We start from the raw sequence: 20,715 nt of genomic DNA on the forward strand, positions 1-20,715 counted from the left end.
CTTGTCCCACCATCATGTTTGACCTTCACTCAGGTTTAATATTTCCTCGCTGCTACATTGCCCTTGATTGAGCCCCACTAGGCATCCTATGGCCTTCTTTCCATTGATTTCAGTTCTCTTGTCATTCCCTTGTCCCTTGGTTGGTTCCCCAACCCCATTCCTTTCTCCCACCTCCCCTTCTCCCATATCCCCCCAGAGCCATTGGTTCTGTTCTTCTCATATCTGAATTATTTATCCTGCCTATCTTATCTGGATAGACATGCAGGTACAACAATAAGTGCAAAATCCAGGCAAAGCCAAATAAAAAAATAAAGGATGTCAAAACCAACAAAACAATAACAACCAACAAACAAAACAAAATAAGAGTAACAAAAAGAAAGCCACTGACAAAAATGGAAAAGCCTGTAAATAGTCCAAGATCTGTTTGTTGACCTTTATGAGTGTTTTCCATTGGAGTCTGATGGAGTGCAGCACTCTGGCTCCAAAGTCTATTTTTGGTGTCCCCAGGGGGTTCATCACTTTGCTCTCCTTGCTGTTCTGTTGCAAGCTGTTAGTGCCTTGTCCCAGCGTGATGGGGTCAGATGGTGCACTAGTCCCGGACTGTGTCTCCAGTGTTATCCCTCGCAGCGCTATGGTTCAGTGAGGGACATAGGTTCTTGGGCTGGCTCTGAAAAAATTTAACAAAATTCATAAACCCCTGGGAATTCTAACAAAGGAAAAAATGAGAATAAGTTCTATGATTAAGAAATGAAATGGGGGATATTACACCAGAACCAAATGAGATAAAAATATATACTCACACCATATTATAAAATATTGTACTGCAACAAATTTTAAAATCTAGAAGAAATGGATAAATTTCCAGAAATGCATTATTTACCTGAGTTCTCACAGAATTATGTTGAAAATCTCCTCAAGCCTATAACATGAGAAGAAATATATACAGTCATTAAAAAATCCCAATATGAAAAAAGTTTGATTCAAGATGACTTCACTGGGGTATTCTTTCAAATATTTAGGGAATATAATACCAATTTTATATAAAGTTTTCCACAACATGCAAATGGGCAATCTAGTACCAAACTCATAAAGCAACTGTAATTCTGATACCTAAATCAGACAAAGACATCACCCAAATTGAAAATATACACCATTATCTCTAATGAATATAGATGCCAAGATATTTAATAAATTCTTAGCCAATATAATCCAACTCTGCATCAAAAATGAATGCATCACTATTAAGTGGGATTTGCAGCAAATACTCAATAATGGTTCAATATTATAAAAAGCAATCAATGTAATTAATCAGAAAAACAAAAGAACCATATGATCATATCAGTAGATGCAGAAAAGGCATTCGATAAAATTGAAATCCATTCCTGATTTTTAAAAAAACTCAATAAAATAAGTACACAAAGTACATATGCCAATATAATAAAAGCCAAAAAAGACAAAACCAATAGCCTGCATCTCACTTTTATTTAACAAGGTTATCCTTTATCACTACCTTTATGTAACATAGTACTGGCAGTTAGAGTTATAAGATATAAGAGTGATAATACAGGTAACCACATTAGCACAGAAGAAATAAAAATCTCTGTATTTCCAGACAACATAGTCCTATGTATAAAAAACTCCAAAGATTACATTAAACTATTGCTGGAACTAATTGAAAAAGTAGGCAATGTAGCAGGTTATAAAATCAACATACAGTAATCAGTTGGATTCTTCTATACTAAGGATATTGATGCAAATATATATCAAAAGAACAACACCATTTACAATAGCTACACAAACCATGAAATATTCAGGAACAAATATTACCATAGAAATGAAAGATGCATAAAAGGAAAGCTAAAAAATACTTCTTCAAAAAAGCTAAAGAAACTTACATTCTGAAACAAGTTACTATGTACCTGGACAGGTACATGAAACATTGTGAAAATGTTAATATCCCCCACAGTTCTTTTCAAATTCTATGTCATTCCAATCCAAATCGCACAGCAATTCTTCAGAGATATGGAAAATCTAATCACCAACTTTATATGTAAACGAAATAAATTTAAGATAGATAAAACATAATTAAAAAATAAAAACAAAGTAGAAGGCCTTTCACGCCCAGACCTTAACAGGTACTAGAACTGTGACAACCAAACAGCACAACGCGGGTGCAGTGGATCGGCAGACTGGTGCATCACAATGGAAAATTCCGAAACACAGCCAAGCACCTTCAGACACCTAGTTTTTGATAAAAAACTGAAACAAAGTAAGTGGAAAGAGATAACGTTTTCAAAAAATAGTGCTGAAAAATCGGGATCTTCAAATGCAAAAGAATGAAGCAAGACTCATAACTCACATCATGTACAAAACCAACCTCAAGATGGACCAAACACCTAGGTATAAATCACACAGTTACCCTCCAGTTCCCTTTCCCATCGGATCACAACACTGGTCTGGGTGGTCGTAAAAGGAGGAAAAGAAACGTTGAAGCTGCCCCTCAGTGCTCTTGGAGCTCAGGCTAGTTTCAAACAGGAGGAAAAAAATCACAGTTATAAAGGCAATCAATGGGGAAGAGGGTCAAACTTTTAGACCATAATACAAGACAGAAACACACCACTGGAGTGTTTATTATAATGAATAATATCCATACTATAGAAGATGAAATAAAGAACTGTGACCTACTAAAATATGACATTTATATATATGAAAAGACTTCATCAAAAGAGTCAAGAGATCCTTCCAATTGAAAAATTATATTCAATAATAGTAAATTGGATGTATAACTAATGTCCAAAACTATCGAAAACTCTAACATCTCAAGAAGAAAAATCAAATCACTTCCTCCCAAATGGGTATAATACATAACTACATAATTTATCAAATATGGTATCCAGGAAAACCACTATATGAAGAAATATCTGAGATCATTAGCAATAAGAGAAAACAGATTAAACAACAATGCTATATGTCACATAATATTGACACTTTTGGCAAAATTAAACAAAACACAAAATAATGCATACTTGAGAGGTTGTGGAGAGACTGGAACACTTTTCCATTGCTGCTGGGACTGTAGACTGGCACAACTACTATGGAAGTCAATGTGCCACTTCCTTAAACAAAGACAGTTATAGGTACCTATGATCCAGTCATCTTTCTACTGGGTATGCACGCTAAAGAAGATCAAGAATACAACATGAACAAATATATACACACCTATGTTTATTGCAGCAAATTCCACAGTTGCAAATCAATAGAAAGAACCAAAATCCAAACTATAGAGGAACACTTACACAACTGTGGTGCAGTCACACTGTGGAATTTCATGCATAAAAAGCAATGACAACACTTTTAAACACTGCAAGACTTGGACAAACCTAGAGAACATCCTGCTTAGCAAACTCAGTTATTTTCTCAAAGATAAATATTTTATATCACCATAGTTATTAAGAAAAACAATAATAAGAAACTGGGCTTATATACCAACAGATAAACTTTATGAACAATGAGCAGGCCAGAGATGGGGGTGGGTAAAGACAGAGAAAAGGGATGGCTGGGAGGGGTGTGGAGGACAAAAAAACCCCAACCTAATATATGGCTATCTGGTTTAATAGTAAATTTAATGGGATGTAGGTATTGATTCCATTTTTTGAGACAGGCTGTGTAAATATATAAAGCATGCTTCTTTAAAAAAACAAAACAATATACTTACTTGGCAGGGGAGATACCACGATCACGAAGGTGGTTTTCCCAGGGCGAGGCTTATCCATTGCACTCTGGATGTGCTGACCCCTGCGATTTCCCCAAATGTGGGAAACTCAACTGCGTAATTTGTGGTAGTGGGGGACTGCATTCGCGCTCTCCCCTGGTAAGAAAAAAAATTTATTAAAGAAAAAAAAAAACCTTATACATTCCTTATCCCTCAAGCCTAAATAGTTGTTTCAGTGTCTTTTTGAAAAAGAGGTAGAAAAAGTAAAATTTTAAAAAAGTTGCACTCTTTAGTGACAAGTTCATCTCAAACAAACAAAATTACATGATGCCAGTGATACTAGACACCAGCGTCCCATACTAAGGGAATGCCCACATTAAATGTGAACCTAATCTAATCTTTGCAACTAGTAAATCATATGATATCTGGCCACTACTTCAACATTACTATAACTTGACCATTTGCATCATAATCTCCTAATGAAATAGCTGTTAATATTTTATGACCAGAACATTTGAAATGAGATAGTGAACTAGGAGCTATTTACTTTGGAAACTTTGATACTGTTTCAATAGAAATGCTTCGTTTATGTGTATGCATTATTAAAATATAGACTGTTTTGAAGGACAATGAAATAATTGTGCATATTAAGATTGTAAATAGTCTACCTCAATTACGGGTTTAAAAGTGTAGGGGTTTTATACTATCTTTTCTTCCACAGTTGTCAGAAAATGTTCTTTATGTAATTATCTGCCCTTGTTCAAGGGCTAAATGGAGAGAAAGCTTTTGATGAAGAAGGGGAACTGGTAGACTGTCTGACTGATTACATTTTCAGTGTTAATGCAATTTCACATTGCCTGTCTCTGTTAGTCTTTTTATCACACTCATTATACCAAGTAAAATCTCGTAAAAGCCTATTTTCTGTAACTAAACCTCTTTCCCCTGATAGAGAGTCCTCACCTTGCAGCCATCAGGATCCCACTAACTTCAGGCCAGTGAGTAAGAATAAGGCTGTTTGGCTATACGAGAAGCTAACCCAAATCCAAACCTAGTTATTTGGATAAAGTTATAATACCTTCAGAAATATATCTAAAATGTTTGACACTATCTATAAATCAGAAAATCAATGAGCGAAAGAGTGATTTTCACGGAAAAGAGTCATCGTGTACTTTCTGTGGATATTTGTGTTTTCCAAGAAACCCATTCCTCCCTCCCCCCCCTTTCATAAGAGCAGATATACATTTCAAAATAAGGAACATCTTGTTGAATCATCACAATATTGAATTTGTGATAAAAATTTGCCTTGGTCTCTGTATCTCCACAACTAGAAGAAAACAAGTAACCAAGAGTTTAAAAGAGGAAAACAAACAAAAACTGTTGCTCTTAAAAATGCAAACAAGCTAACAATAAATTACAAGATATATGAACATGCTTACTGTAACTACTTCTGTCATGGTACTTATTACCTTTTTCTCTCCCATGTGAATACCAGTCTACAGAAACAAAATCTTCTTTTTAGAAACAAAGTTAATTTTTTTCTTCATTTATTTTAAGATCATGTCAGTCAAGGTTTCAAGCTTGGATTTATTTATCACATCCAAAATTCACTTTCTAAGCTTTGTCAAAAACCTATTAGAGTGAGTGAGGATGCTTCCGGGAACATTGAGTGGGGAGGGTCTTGAGTGGAATGCAGAGGGTGGGCAAAATTCAATGAGGACATCCGTGGTTGTCCCAGGAACCCAAGCTGGGTGCTGTGGAATGTTGGGACACAGCATATTGGATCTTCAGGGTGCACAGAATCCTCCAGAGCATACCACAGTGAGACCCCACACTGAAACGCCAATCGGTGACCGGAACCCCACCTCAGACACTTGGAACCTGACGACTTAAGCCAGAAAATGTATGGTGTCCAAGGAAGCAAAGCACAGCTGTACCAAGAGTGATTGGTTGGCAGACAAACAAAGCATTGCTACATCAATTTCCAACATGCTGTATTAATATATGTATTATTCTGACAATCCTGAGGTCATCCTGTTATGTGTTGCTTATGCTTGTTCATATTAGGGTGCATCTCAGAGGTGCATAGCCATTAGGGATCACCTTGACATTGTGGTATTTGTTTCTCTGTTTTTCAGTCAATGAAACCTATGGACTCTGAGCCTATAGGGAAAGCAAGTCGAACAAGGGTTTCAGGGGAGGGGGAGGGGCGAAGTGTCCAGGAAGGAGAAGTATGTTTGGAGACTGATTATGAAAGCAAATGTGCAATTCTGTTTGACTTGATTGAGCTATGGTATGACAGTATGTAATGATGGAATGCTATGTATTAACTACCAAGTAACAGCAAATTAAAAGGAAAAAAAAACATAGATCTAGGCATGGTTTTAGGGCTTGAACTAAATCCTAAATCAATTTAAGAGCAATGAATTCTTACATCACGGCCCTGCTCTATACTCACCCTCAGGGAGGGAACACAGAAGATGCGCGTGCTAGAGCAAAATGTGGCGAGGAATGTAGACAATGCCTGTTTATCAGATCAAATAGCATCTGGGGTCTTAAAGGCTTGTCTCCCAACAAGCAGCCATCCAAGTGAGATGTCAACTAAGTCCGCATGGAAGAAGCACACCATCATCCGTTACTGAAGGATTGGAATGCATATAATGGTCCATGGAGGGATCAGTATCAGAGGCTAAATTGTGAGACTGTGGGGCTCAGAAGGCAATGAATGAGTGTGAACCCAAGATTCATTGTGGAACTACATGGGAAATACGCACCCAGAGAACTCCCTCCATCTAAAGTTAAAGAATGGGAGGAAGGTGGCCGTGACAGAGAGTGCATGGGAGAGAGGAGTAGAGAAGTTCAAAGGTATAAATATGATCCAAACAGTTAAAACTTTGTCAGCAGATCCTCCCTGTGATGCAGGCTGGACTGGATGTGGTTTCCAAGTGTTCCGTACTTTTGGTTTGCATTGTTTTGTTTGTTTTTTGTTCATTCTTAGTAGAGTGTATCTAAGGGTGTTAAGTCAATAGAGGTCACCTTGTGAAGCTGTGTTATGTGCATCCCTGTTCTTCAGTACATGAAACCTAGGATTGATGGATCTATAGGGACAGCATGTAGAATAAAGGGTTTAGGGGAACAGGATGCAGTGGTGCTGAGGGTAGGGGTGGGCATGTAAAAGGCATATGATGTCTAGGAACCCATGATGAAAAAGAGTGTTTAGAAACTGTGCTGGCAATTGTACACTTCTATTTGATGTGATTGAAATATGGAATGAAATGCTCTATGTATTAAATCCCAACTAATAATAATAATAAATTAGTAGTACACATACCATAAGTATATTTTGATTAAATAATGCTAATGTAAAAGAATTCATAGCCCAGAGTCAGATACACCACATATGCTCTGTGGCATTGGTGTTAGGTGCCATTAAGTCCATTCTGACTCATAGTGACCTTGTGCACAGAGGGAGGACACACTGCCCAGTTCTGTGCCATCCTCACAATTGTTGCTAAGCTCGAGCCCACTGTGGCAATTTCCTTAGAGGCCTTCCTCTTTTTCTACGTCCCTCTGTTTCACCAAAATGATGTCTTTCTCCAGAGAGTGGTCTCTGCTGAACATGTGTACAAAGATAGACGTCGCACCGTCCTAGCCTCTAAGGAACACTCTGGTCTTACTTCTTTCAAGACAGATTGGTTTCTCCTTTTAGAAGTCCATGGTACTTTCACTGCACTTTAAAAGTGCCCCAACCCCAATGCATAAATTATTCTTCAGTCTTCCTTATACAATGTCCAACTTTCATCTGCATCTGAGGCAACTGAAAATACCTTGCCTTGGGTCAGTTGTACTTTAGTCCTCAAAGTAATATCTTTAGTTATCAACACTTTCAAGAAGTGTTGTGTGGCAGATTTGCCTAAAGGAATACAACATTTGACCTCTTGACTACTGTTTCCAAGATCATTCATTGTGGATCCCAGTTAGATGAAATCATTGACATCCATCTTTTTTCATTTGATCATGATGTTACTTACTGGTCCAGTGGTGAGGTGTTGGTCTTCTTTGCACTGAGTTGTAATCCATACTGAAGGATGCAATCTTTGATTTCATCAACAAAAATATTTCTCACTTTCAACAAGCAAGGCTGTGTCATCTACATATTTCTTGTTGTTAATAAAACTTCCTCCAATCATAATGCCACATTCTTCTTCATAATGCCACATTCATATAATCCAGTTTCTTTTATTATTGGGTCAGCATACAGTATGATTAAATATGGTGAGGAACACAACCCTGATGCACCTTTCCTAATTTTAAAACATGCAGTGTTCCTATGTTCTGTTCACATACTGCCTCTCGACGCATGTACTAGTTCAGCCTAAGTACAATATAGTGTGATCCTATGTAAATCCTATTTGTTGATAATTGTTATTCCAGCATACAAAAGAAATAAAAACCTTATTTATTCAGATTTTCACTGGTATAGGTTATTTGATATTACCTAATCCAGTAAATCTCGCTGCCATCATGTTCATCCTGATGCCCCGGGGGCCTGGCAGAGCCAAGGAGACTGCTCTGGGTAGTCCCAAAGGCTGTTAACACAGAAGCAGATGCCTTGCTGTTCCACTCTGGAGGTGATTTTGGGTTCTAACTGTGAAGCTTTCAGTTAATTGTCAAAAACTAAACCCACTGTGCTATCAGAGCTTCTCAGTGTTATTTGCTGCAGTTGCCTTTGGGTGTTGTTGAGTTGGTTGCAGCTCAGACCAACCCTGTACAAGTGTCTTGACAATTTCTGAATAAATATAACATCAAAGTATTTTAAGAACTATATTTGATTTCTTGGTATTTTGTTTCTTTTATTTTCAATAATAACAACATTTAAAACATTCTGAGGGTTATCTGGTTGAGATATTTAACTCTATCTACTTAAAACCAGAAGAATATACTCCCTCTGTCAATACAGGATTAGTTTCTATCATTTTCTAGATACATCTTGGTTCTCTCATGATTCAGTTGCTATTTATAATTTTTGTGAAGGATACACAATTGAACAGAGACTTAATTGGTTCAGTATACAGAGAAGATTTTTGAAATTGAATGAAGTGACTTTCATTAAGAGATGGCCTATAGATCTTTGTTTTTATCAATTATATACAAACATGACCTGATAGTAAAGTTTATAGGTGACACACACATTGCCCTCGATGTAAGGCAGCCATGAGGGCTGAGTTGAAAATCAAGAGCTAGTGAATACATTTGAGGCTGGGAGAATTCTTAGAAGTGATTCGCAGGTATACATAATACACAATTTCTAAAATGAATCGAAGCTTGAAATGAGTTTTAAATAAAATGTTCAGAAGACGTAAGAAGTGTAGCATCTTTCATCTTAATCAACGCAACTTCTGATGAGGTAATGAAGAGCAGGCAATCAGTCAGAACCCAATCTACCCAGACGAAATCTCAAACAACAACAGAGGATATTTTTTTTCCTTTAGTTTGTGTTAAGAGAAATGGGCAATGTAAGTGCTATGCAGATTTAATGTGCTAATGAAATCAATTCATCAAGCTTTAAATTATGTAGGAAATTAAAATAAGAAACAGGAACAGTTCCGTACACAAAGACACCATGCCCCAGGAGAATATCTAGCATTGATAAAAATAAATAAATAAATAAAACTGCCTTAGCAAGTTACAGATGAGTTTTTTTTATAAATTATGTGCCAGCTGCTTTTAAAGGCTTCTCTTTTTTTAATTTTCTTTCCCACTTTCTGTTGAATCTATGGAATCTCTAATTAGAATGAGTCAGGAAGGGGAGTCTGGAAAGGATGGCCAATCAACCTGTTGTGATCGCTTTCCTAGCCAGTGCAGTGCTGTTCCCGAGTGGTCTGTCACCAGCATTACCTGTGCATGGAGCCAGTTAAGAATATGAGAGCAAAGATGTGGTAAGGAAGGTATTTCCAATTCAAATATATATATTGAGTATATCTCCCTGAGAGAGTGCAGAACTTCAGGATCTGATTCCCTACCACCCTCCAAGTAAACTTTTCTAACATTCCATGTTAAAATATCTTTTACAAATTAGTAAACTGATAAAGGGTGATTTTTCCTACCATGTAACAAGACTTACTGTCATGCAAGGGAGAATAATCAAAACATTGCTATTAATTTTAACAAATCAATCATTTCAATGATGGAATATGACATAAATCTGGAAACCTAATGTTTTACAGTCTTCTATTTCTAACAAAATTGAAATAGAACATATTTTATTGATCAGCTAAAAATTATGTAAAGACTTACAAACAAAGTATTAGTAGATGAAGTTGTTATTTATTTCAAATTTGTCCAAAGAGCTCAATGCATATATTACTAGAGTACTAATATCCATCTAAATATTGATGTGAGAAGAATATTTTAATGACTAGGAAGATGAACAAAAAGAATAGTAATAGAATTTATGGTAAACTCTGACTCATTCTGACAGTAATTCATTCATCGTATTGGGTCTTATATAAATAAACCAATTCAGTCCTACCTGGCTTACAAGGAAATGCTTTCAATAAAGCTGTTTTCATAGGTTAAATGGTTTATGAAAGTATGAAATTAGTTTATATATTTAACTTACTACAAATAATTTTATAATACTTTATTACAGAACTTTTTTCATAGAGATGAACTATTATGCTGCAGTAATGTCCCTACATGTTTACAAAAAGCTATGTTCAATATAAAATGTGTGCACAATTATTTTGTACCTCGGTAGACAGAAATGTCTATTTTTCTAAATAAAAGGAAGATGAAAATATTCTCACATTATCCCCAAAGATTATATGTCTTTAGTCAGTAAGAACATTATGGAAAAGTGATTTAGAGTAAGTAAGTATTGGAACTACATATGCCAAATAATTTATAAATGTCTTCTTTTGTGATTTTTTTCCTTATTCACTTAAATTTCTCTTAAGAACTTTCAAAAGATGATTGGAATAAAGAAATAGTTATGGCATTGAAATGTAATATTTCTAATGAAATATATTTTACATTTATATCAGAATACAAATTACTGTACTGAATGAATAATTTATATTACTTAAATTAATCACTAATCCTGCTGTGTGATGAGAAGATGACAGCCATCCCCACAGACTTTAAGGTTCTGGAATACCAGAAATGTTAACAATGCAGAGGATAGGGGAAAAGTCTATGTATGTATCATTTTCTGTCTTCAGCTTAACAATTAATAGATTATAAAATTTTAGTTTGTTTTAATTGTACTTCTTTGATGTTTTTTTTAAATTTTCCTTTTCTTTTTATTATTTTTTATTAAAAGATGATTTTATTGGAGGCTCTTATAACTCATAACAATGCATACATCAAATGTATCAAGCATATGTGTACATATGTTGCCATCATTCATATCTAGATATTTACTTTCTATTGAGCCCTTGGTATCAGCTCTTCCCTCATCCCCCAACCCTTATGAACCCTTGATAAATTACTAATTATTATTATTTTCATATCTTACACCGACCACTGTCCCCCTTCCGCCCCTGGTTTCTGTTGTTCCTCTCCCTGGAAGCAGGGAGTGTAATTATATGTCAATCATTGCGATTGGTTCTCGCTTCCTCTCCTTCTCTTCCTACCTTCCCCCTACCCTTCTGGTATCGCCATTTCCATTCCTGTTCTTAGATTCAGTGTGTTGTGAACTCTTATCTCTTATCTGTATCAGTGCACATACTCTGGTCTAGCCTGCAGTGAAAGGCAGGACTGGGGTCATGATAATGAGGGGTGAGAAACCATCAAGGAACCAGAAGAATGTTATGTGTTTAATCGGTTCTATATTGTGCTCTGGTTGACTCATCCCTTCCTGTGACCCCTCTGTAAGGTGATGTCCCATTGTCTATAGATGGGTTTTGAGTCTAGGCTCCAAACCCCCTTCTTTTTTTATTAATCATTTATTAGGGCTAATACAACTCTTATCACAATTCATACATACATCAATTGTGCAAAACACACTTATACATTCATTGCCCTCATCATTCTCAAAATTTGCCTTCCGTTTGGGTTCCTGGAATCAACTCATTTTCCTTTATTCCGTCCCTTTCCCTCCCCAATGCCCCCTCCCTCATGAACCCTTAATAATTTATAATTATTATTTTATCTTATCTTAAACTGCCTGGCATCTCCCTTCACCCACTTTCCTATTGCCCATCCCCCAGAGAAGAGGTTATATGTAGATCCCAGAGATCGGTTCTCCCTTTCTACCCCCACTTTTCCTCCCAGTACTGCCACTCTCACCATTGGTCCTGAGGGGGTTCATCTGTCCTAGATTCCCTGTGTTTCCAGATCCCAACTGTATCGCTGTGCATCCTCTGGTCTAACCAGGTTTGCAAGGTAGAAATACGGATCATGATAGTTGGGATGGGGGCGGGGGGGAGAGGTGTTTAAGAACTAGAGGAAGGTTGTGAGTTTCATTATTGCTACACTGAACCCTGAGTAACTCATGTTCTCCCCATTATCCTTCTGCAAGGGATGTCCAGTTGTCTACAGATGGCCATTGGGTCCCCATCATGCACTCCTCTCATTCACGATGATATGATTTTTTACCCCCGCCTTTGTTGCTTGAAATCTGGTCCCTCGGCCCTTCATGTTCACACATGTTGGTGTGCTGCCTCCATGTGGGCTTTGTTGTTTCTGGGCTAGATGGCTGCTTGTTTACTTGCAAGCCATTAAATCCCAGACGCTGTATCTCCCAATAGCCAGCACCATCAGCCTTGTTCACCACACTTACTTATGCACACATTCATCTTCAGCGTTTATGTGGGGAAGGTGGTCATACAATGATGGTTTTTGTTCTATGGTGTCTGCTACCTGATCCATTCAACACCTCGTGTTCACTTAGGCTTGTGTGCTTCTCCTCTGTGTGCTTTGTTGCTTCCGAACTAGATGGCCGCTTGTTTGCCTTCAAGCCTTTAAGACTCTAGACGTTATATCTTTTTGATAGCCGGGCACCATCAGCTTTCTTCATTACGTTTGCTTATGCACACATCTGTCTTCAGCGATCATGTCAGGAAGGTGGGTATCATTGAATAACAGTTTATTTGAGCAAGGTGCTCTTGAATTTAGGGAATACACGTGAGGAGGCCCAATGTCCACCTGCTACCCTACTACTGAACCTATAAATATATGCGCATAGTTCTATTTCCCCAATAATCATAAATATATTTACATATGTACATGTCTGTATTTAGGCTTCTATGTTAGCCCTTTCCCTCGTACTCCTTTCCTCTATTTCCTTAGGCTTTCCTCCTGTCCCACTACCATGTTCAGCCTTCACTCTGGTTTCAGTAATTCCTCTCAGTTACCTTGCCCTTGATCACTCCCTACCAGTCCTCGTATCCCCTCCCTCCACTGGTTTTGAACCATTGGTTGTTCCCTTGTCCCTGTGTTAGCCAACACCTCTTCCCTTCCCCTACCTCCCACACTCTCATGTCCCTCTGGGACTGTTGATTCCGTTATTTTCTTTTCACATTGTTTGTCCAGCCTATCTTATCTAGGTGCACCTGAAAATATAGTAATATGTGCATAAAAATGCAGATGGTTCAATAGCAGCAACACCAACATGCTAAAAAACAAAAAAGCCACTGACATACAAAATTTAAAAGAAGAGAAAAAAAGATAGCAAAAAAATGTGTTAGTAGTTCGAGGTCTGTTTGTTGACCTTTAGGAGTGTTTTCTGGACAAGTCTGATGGGGTGCCGCATCCTGGCTCCAAAGTCCATCCTCTATACTCCCTCAGGACCTCCTTGCTCTGCTTCCCCTTCCACTTCATTTCACGACCCCAGTGTTTTGCCTCAGTGTGGTGAGTCAGCTCAGTCGCGCATCCCCCACTGTATCTCAGGTGCTGTCCCGTGTAGGGCCATGGGTCAATGCAGGATGTCGCATCTCGCCGTGGGGCCGGCTATATGGTCCTCTCTGTACATTGGGCCCTCTGAGCCGGGCTATTGTCCTCTGAACTTGGTGGGTCCAGGTGTGCTCTGCTCTATTCTTCCTCCTTCCTTTGCTTCAGCTTCCTTCTGGGTGTGGTGTGGGAGGTCAATTCCTTTCCCACACCAGAAAATGTATTTTCATTTTCTGTGGTACTCCCTTCGATGGTGGGGGTCGGCCTAATTCTGGTTGGGGCCGGCAGATTGTCCAGTCTGTGTATTCCTCCGCACTTTATGTTGCCCTCCTGGTTTGGCGTGTCATGGTTGGGTCCATATGCATGTTCCAGTTCTGTGGGGACACAACCAGTACTCTACCCCAGGTGGGTTAGTGCCCTGTTACCCCATGCCATCCACTTGGTTTCTCCCCACCCCACTTCTCCCTCCACCTGCCCCACTTCCCCTTCTTTATGCTGGACTCTCTTGTACCTTCTTAGGTGTGGCCTGCCCTCCCTCCAACTATCTATGCTTCCACACATTTACTGCAAGATAGATGTTTATTCTTATATTCCTGGCATGCTTATTGTACTTACCTCAGGGGACTTATATTATACCTGTCCTTTTGAGTTTGACTTACCTCGCTCAACATAATTCCTTCCAGCTCTTCCCAGGAAACGTGTTTCATGTGATCGTCCGTGCTTTTCAGTGCTGCATAGTACACCATTGTGTGCATGTGCCAAAGTTTACTAATCCACTCATCAATTGATGGAAATTTAGGCTGTTTCCAAGTCTTTGCAATTGTGAATTGTGCTGCAATAAACACTGGAGTGCATATGACTGGTCATGTTTTATTTGCTGCTTCCACCGGGTATATGCCCAGTATAGGGATGGCTGGGTCATAAGGTAGATCAATTTCCATTTTCTTTAAGTATTGCCAGATTGCTTTCCACAGTGGCTGTACAAATCTACACGACCACCAGCAGTGGTGGAGGGTTCCTACTTCTCCACCGCCCCGCCAACACTTATTGCTCTCTGATTTTCTCATTTGGGCTAGCCTCAGGGTTGTTAGTGGTATCTCATGGTTGTTTTAATTTCCATTTCTCTTCTAGCTAATGACCTGGAACAATTTCTCATATGCTTATTGGCCATATGGGTCTCTTCCATACTAAGCTTCAAAACAAACAAACACAAGCATGCAATTCCATTATTAGCAAGTAAAATACTTATATGTAACACTTCTTTAGATGACAATTAAGTTAGGCTTGGATTTTGGTTTGGGTTTCTAGAGTGTGAAAGAGTGATTATTTGAAAGTGAGTTGGGGAGAAACACATAGAAAACTATATCTAATCGTTGCATCCCTACACCTAAAGCTTCTGTGGGGGAAATCAGTGTATATAATAGCAGATCTGAGCTCACATGTTAAGTTGAATGACTGGGCTTGACAGAGCTGGCATTAGGGAGTCTGCCAGTGCTTCAATGGAACCTATCATTCCCCAAGGTTCATGCTTGAAACTGCCAACACCTAAAGTTACAGTGTTCCACAGACTTCCAGGGTGGATGCTTAAGAGCAAAGATGATTAACTTATGAATAGATGTGTGGATATTTGCACTCCACTGATTTTAAGGAGATTCTTAATGTATATGCATCATTTTAAAATCAGTCCCAGAGTGATTGATGTACCTTTATATGTGACAATAAAGTAAGTCAGATATATCACTGATACTTGTTAAGAGGAGCTTGTGGACCAGAAATTCACTTCTGAGTTATTTATAATGCTTAATAAAAATATAGGCAATCCAGGCCTGTGGTAGACACATACATTTTCAATTTGAGGGGTGGAAATCATTCTATTTAGGCAAAATACTAAAGCTAAAAAATAATTTAAGAAAGGGGATATGAAATATAAACTTTGGAAAGATTGTGGGAGAAGCAAGAAAGATGGAAGTGTATAGCAAAATTTCCAATAAAGAACTTTTGTCATGTGTGGTATTTCCTCTCTATTTAAAACTAAAAGGTAGAAATCAAAGCTAAAATTTTGTCACTATTATATACAAACCCTAAGGAGATAGCAACCTATTTTAGAAGTCAGTAGATAGAGATATGCAGCTGACCTCACAAACACATAGAAAGGACAACCATCTGAGAGTGAAGTGACCCCATCAAATCACAGAATGACTCATCTTGAGGGCATCAGGTAACTTGAAAACAAGGTGGAAGATAGGGAACTTGAGGTCATGATTAAAAACAGAGGGCGGAGAGCTCCAAAAGGAACCTTTAAAAGAAGAATACAATTGAAACTTATCAGGGAGAGCATTTGGAAAATTTTATTTAAAAAAAAATTGTTTCTCAGAATTGATGGAGCTTACTGAAACAAATTTAATTAAAACCAGAATTTTAAACATAATACTCGGTAGTTCCGGAGTGGATAATAACATATTTTACTGGATAATGCATTGGTCTGCTATCCTTAAGGTCAGCAGTTTGAAACCACCAGGAGAGTGGTGAAGAGAAGAGTGAAGCCTCCTACTCTTGCAGAGTTACATTCTCATAAATCTACAAAGGCACTTCTTTGCTGTCCTGCAATGTCATTTTGAGTCAAAATGGACTCAATGGCAGTGAGTTTGGTTATTTTGGTTTGGTGTTTTGTATTTTTAGCAATTATTCCTCACAGCTTGACTAAATATGAAAATGCATTCCTATTTGAGGGTATTGGAAGTAAGGGCTAAGGAACTATTCTCAACTAATTTAACAAAAAGGGAAAGAATAAATTTAAGATTGAACAACGTAAATATATTTAGAAATATGTGGGGATATGAAAAGCTGAGGAAATATTTGAAATTATTATTATTTGAGTGTTGAAGATCAGAAGCAATGGCTAGGAAAGGGGGAAGAGGGACAAAGAAAACAGAACATTCATTACTAATTAGATTATTTGATCCAATAAGTATCATCCCACCTTTTTATCCGGACCTAAGAGGACAACCGAAGTTACTTGTTGGGAATAATAAAGGTTATGACAAAAAGATTCACATTAAATAATTCACTACCCTGTACCTACAAATCTACAGTCAGCACAGAAAGTGATCCCATGTTTCCCCTTCATTGAAAATTAATCTATGTGGGTAACTGTAATAATTTGTTGGTAGTTGGGCAGAAGTTAAATATACACTTTTTGACTTGAGTATACATTTTACTTTGTATTGACTTGTATTGAATAAATTTGCATTGAATTGTATAAAGTGAAGAGGAGTACATTCTCAAGGAGAAAGTAAGCTGAAAAACCAGAATTTTATTGTTTATCATTGTTAGTGGTCATCCAGTTGATTCTGACTCAGAACAACCCCTTAGATAACAGGCAAACGCCTGCCTGGTCCCACTCCGGCCTCACAATCATTCCGATTTAAAGCTCATTTTTGGAGTCACTGTGTCAATCCCTCCCAGTGACGATCGTCTTCCTTTCCCCTGACCCTCCAGGTGCCCTACCCTGATGCCCTTCTCCAGGGACTAGTCTCTCCTGATCATATGTCCACAGCATGTGAGCAATCAAGCTACAGTTGCTTCTAAGGATCATTCTAGTTGTACTTCTTCCCAAAATGATATGTTCATTCTGCTGGAAGTTCATGGTATGTTCAAACAACACCACAATTAAAATGAATCATTATTTCTTCAGATTTTCTTATTCTTTGTCCAGGTTTTGTGTGCAAAAATAACCAAATCACACCCATGATTATCAAAAGGTTTATAAGTCATAGTGATCCTGAATACAGTGGAATTACCCGTTAGGGTTTCTGAAATGTAAAACTTTATGGAAGCCGATGACCTTATCTTCTCCTGAAAAACAGCTGGTCCATTTGGAGCACGGACTTTGTATTGAGCAGCATAGACCATAACCCTTGACAACGCCCGAGCTACTTGTTTGCTTGTGAAGCAATCAAAATACCAGGACTGGCTGCTGTCATTAGGGGCCATGGAGTCGGTTCTGACCCACAGTGATGTTACACACAACAGAGGTTAACACTGCCTCAGGCCTATACCATTCTCATAGTTTCTCTGCTTGAGCCCATTGTTGCTGACATGGTGTCAATCTATCTCCTGGAGGAACTTCCTTTATTTCACTGTCTCTCTACTTTACCAAACATGATATTCTTCTCCAGGGATGCTTCTCTACTGACAACTTGTCCAAAGTATGTAAAGATGAAGTTTTGCCTTTCTTTCCTCTAAAGAGCACTCTGGCCATATTTCTCTGAAGACAGGTGAATGTATTCTTTTAACACCCCAGGGTACTTTCAGTATTCATCTCCAGCACCACAATGAAAATCCATTCATTCTCCTTCAGTCTTCCTAATTCAATGCCCAACTTTCACATGCATATGAGACCATTGAAAATACCATGGCTTGAGTCCGGCGCACCTTAGTCCTCAAAGTAGCATCATTGCTTTTCAATACTCTAAAGACATCTTGTGAAGCAGATTTACCTAAAGTGGTAACATCTTTTGATCTTCTTGATCATTGATTGTGGATCCAAGCAAGACAAAATACTTGACAAGTTCAACCTTTTCTCCAATTATCTTGATGTCACCTACTGGTCCAATGAGGAGGACTTTGGTTTTCTTTACATTGAGTTGCAATCCATACTGAATAATGCAATCTTTATCTTCATCAGCAAGTGCTTTAAGTCTTCCTCATGTTCAGCAAGCAAGGTTGGGTAATCTGCATATTGAAGGTTGTTAATAAGCCTTCATCCAAACTCGTTTCAACATTCTTCTTCATATAATTCAGCTCTCTGATTAGTTTCTCGGCATATAGTTTGAATTCTTGGTGCAGATAAGCCTTAACCCACAAGATGACATCTTTTCTTTTTATACTTTAAATTGGTCCTTTGTAGATTTGTCCAAAGGCAAACATAATTCACTTTATTGACTGGGATTCCATGTTTCTTCTCTAAATTAACACTTTTATACCACAATAGCAAAACCATTTCTGACCATTTGTGTTTATAAATGCATATGAGCTACATGTACCATAAGAGGCTACATTTTATAGTTATTTATTTTTGCTCAGCAGCCAGGCCACTGATCTGTCAATAATAGTAATTGTAGAAATATTTTTAAATAATAGACAAGCATAGAGAAAGCTTACTAGTAATTCACATATATTACTTCAACTATATTCACAAAAAATTATTTGGTAGCTTAGACTAAAACTGAATAAATATTACATTATTCTGTTTGAGGAGGTATTTTGAAGAAGAGTTCTATACAGGAATGTTTCACCTACTAGCGAAGGCTGCATTCTCCTAAAGTCAAAAATTGATTTTCTTTGTCAAGCTACATATAACCAGGTAGAACATAATCCTGACCTTATACCGTCACCGAGTGTGGTATTTGTAAAACCAAACTTTTAAGGAAACACATCACCTAATAAACTGGAAACGATGGTGACATTTTATAGCTTAAATGTGAAATGAAAGGGCACTTCATCAACATTTATGATGTTCTAAAACAAAGGATATTATATTAAATAAACTGCATTAAGTAGCCAACCACGGTTTCTCCACATTGTTGATTATTCATGAGCTGTCTGGATGGTTCTCAGCTGGCTCTTATGCTTCCTGGCCCAGCTCAATTCTGTAACCTGCGTATGACCTCTACTCACGGGGTCATAGCTAAGCAGTCATTTCTTTCTCCAGCTTGACCTGGGCCACCTCTCTGGTGTCTAAAGTCTGCTCACAGCTCAGGGTCCTCTGACACACTGAAGACTGAGCTGCTTTCCATGCTGGCTTTGCTGTATATGAATTTGATATGAGCAAAAAAAATCTCTTATTTTGCAATGTCTTTTCTCGCCTATTGCAATCTGAAGTGGGATATACTTGCAAGAGACGAATCAAAGAGCATGTAGTGTACAGAGTCTCAAAAGCTATCCCAAGTGGCCAGTGTACAAAAGCAACTGCTAATGGACAAGAAGACAGTGATGTCACAGAGCACAGCGACAAGGATAGTCTTGGACTATTTCCGTATATCCGAGTGGTGAAACTACCATATTTCACAATAAGACCAAGGTGTCATCTGCCATTTTTATTTTCACTGTCTCATAAGTGTACAGAGGCATTTTCAGAGACCAAGTGGCATGATTACATCATTAATTTGAATACTAAAGGAATGTATGCCCGTGTGTAATAGCATTGCTTTGTCAAGAGTCCAAATGAACTGGATAATGACTGGTTACTATTACTGACCATTTTGATCAGATTTTATGGATGGATACTAATAACAAGTGAGAGGAGTGTAGAACAGAAATTAAAAGAGGATACCACAAGGATGTTTACTTGTGTTTCATTGACTATGCAAAGGCCTTCAATTATTTGGCTCATAACAAACTATGGATGGCCTAGAGAATAATGGCAGTTCTAGAACACTTAATTGTGCTCTTCAGAAAGTGTGTACATAGATCAAGGGGCAAACGTGTGGACATAACAAGGAAAACTGCCTGGTTAAAAGGAGGAAAGGTATGTCTCAGGGCTGTATCCTCTGACCATACTTATTTAATCTGTATGCTGAGAAAATAGAGAAAATTGATTATATGAAGAAGAATATGGCATCTGGAATTGAAGGCTTATTTACACCCTTCATTATGTATATGTCACAAATGAACTTGCTGACAGTATGGATTACAACTCAATATGATGAAAAGAAAATCATCATAACTTGACTACTACTGAAAATGATAGAATATTGAAGCTGATGAGGATTTCATCTTGCTTGGATCCACAATTAATGCTCATGGAAACAGCAGTCAAGATTTCAAATGTTGCATTGAATTGGACACATAAGCTGCACAAGACCTCTTTAAAGGTTTACAAAGAATGGATGCTCCTTTGAGCATGTTAATTTGAGGAAAATATCTGACCCAATCCATGCTATTTTTAATTGCCTCATATGCATGTGAAAGTTGAATATTGAATAAGAAAAGAGAAGATTTGATGCATTTGAAATATGGTTTGGTGAAAATATTGAAAATACTGTAATATTATAAATAAGAACTGCCAAAAGAGCAAACAGATCTGTCTTAGAAAAAGTACATCCAGAATG

The 20,715-nt window shown here is 37.8% G+C and overlaps 2 non-coding genes across 2 annotated transcripts; both read left to right on the plus strand.

Moving 5' to 3' along the window:
- Positions 1 to 2,417: 2,417 nt before the first annotated feature.
- LOC142441569 (small nucleolar RNA SNORA61) lies at positions 2,418 to 2,537 on the plus strand. Its single transcript, XR_012782938.1, has one exon. It is a non-coding gene; the product is annotated as a small nucleolar RNA SNORA61 (small nucleolar RNA).
- A 1,170-nt stretch (positions 2,538 to 3,707) lies between these two features.
- On the plus strand, positions 3,708 to 3,871 carry LOC142442126 (U1 spliceosomal RNA). The gene has a single exon (XR_012783370.1). It is a non-coding gene; the product is annotated as a U1 spliceosomal RNA (small nuclear RNA).
- The last annotated feature ends 16,844 nt before the right edge of the window (positions 3,872 to 20,715 follow it).

The sequence above is a fragment of the Tenrec ecaudatus genome, chromosome 2 (assembly GCF_050624435.1).
Source record: "Tenrec ecaudatus isolate mTenEca1 chromosome 2, mTenEca1.hap1, whole genome shotgun sequence".
Classification (NCBI taxonomy): Eukaryota; Metazoa; Chordata; class Mammalia; order Afrosoricida; family Tenrecidae; genus Tenrec; species Tenrec ecaudatus.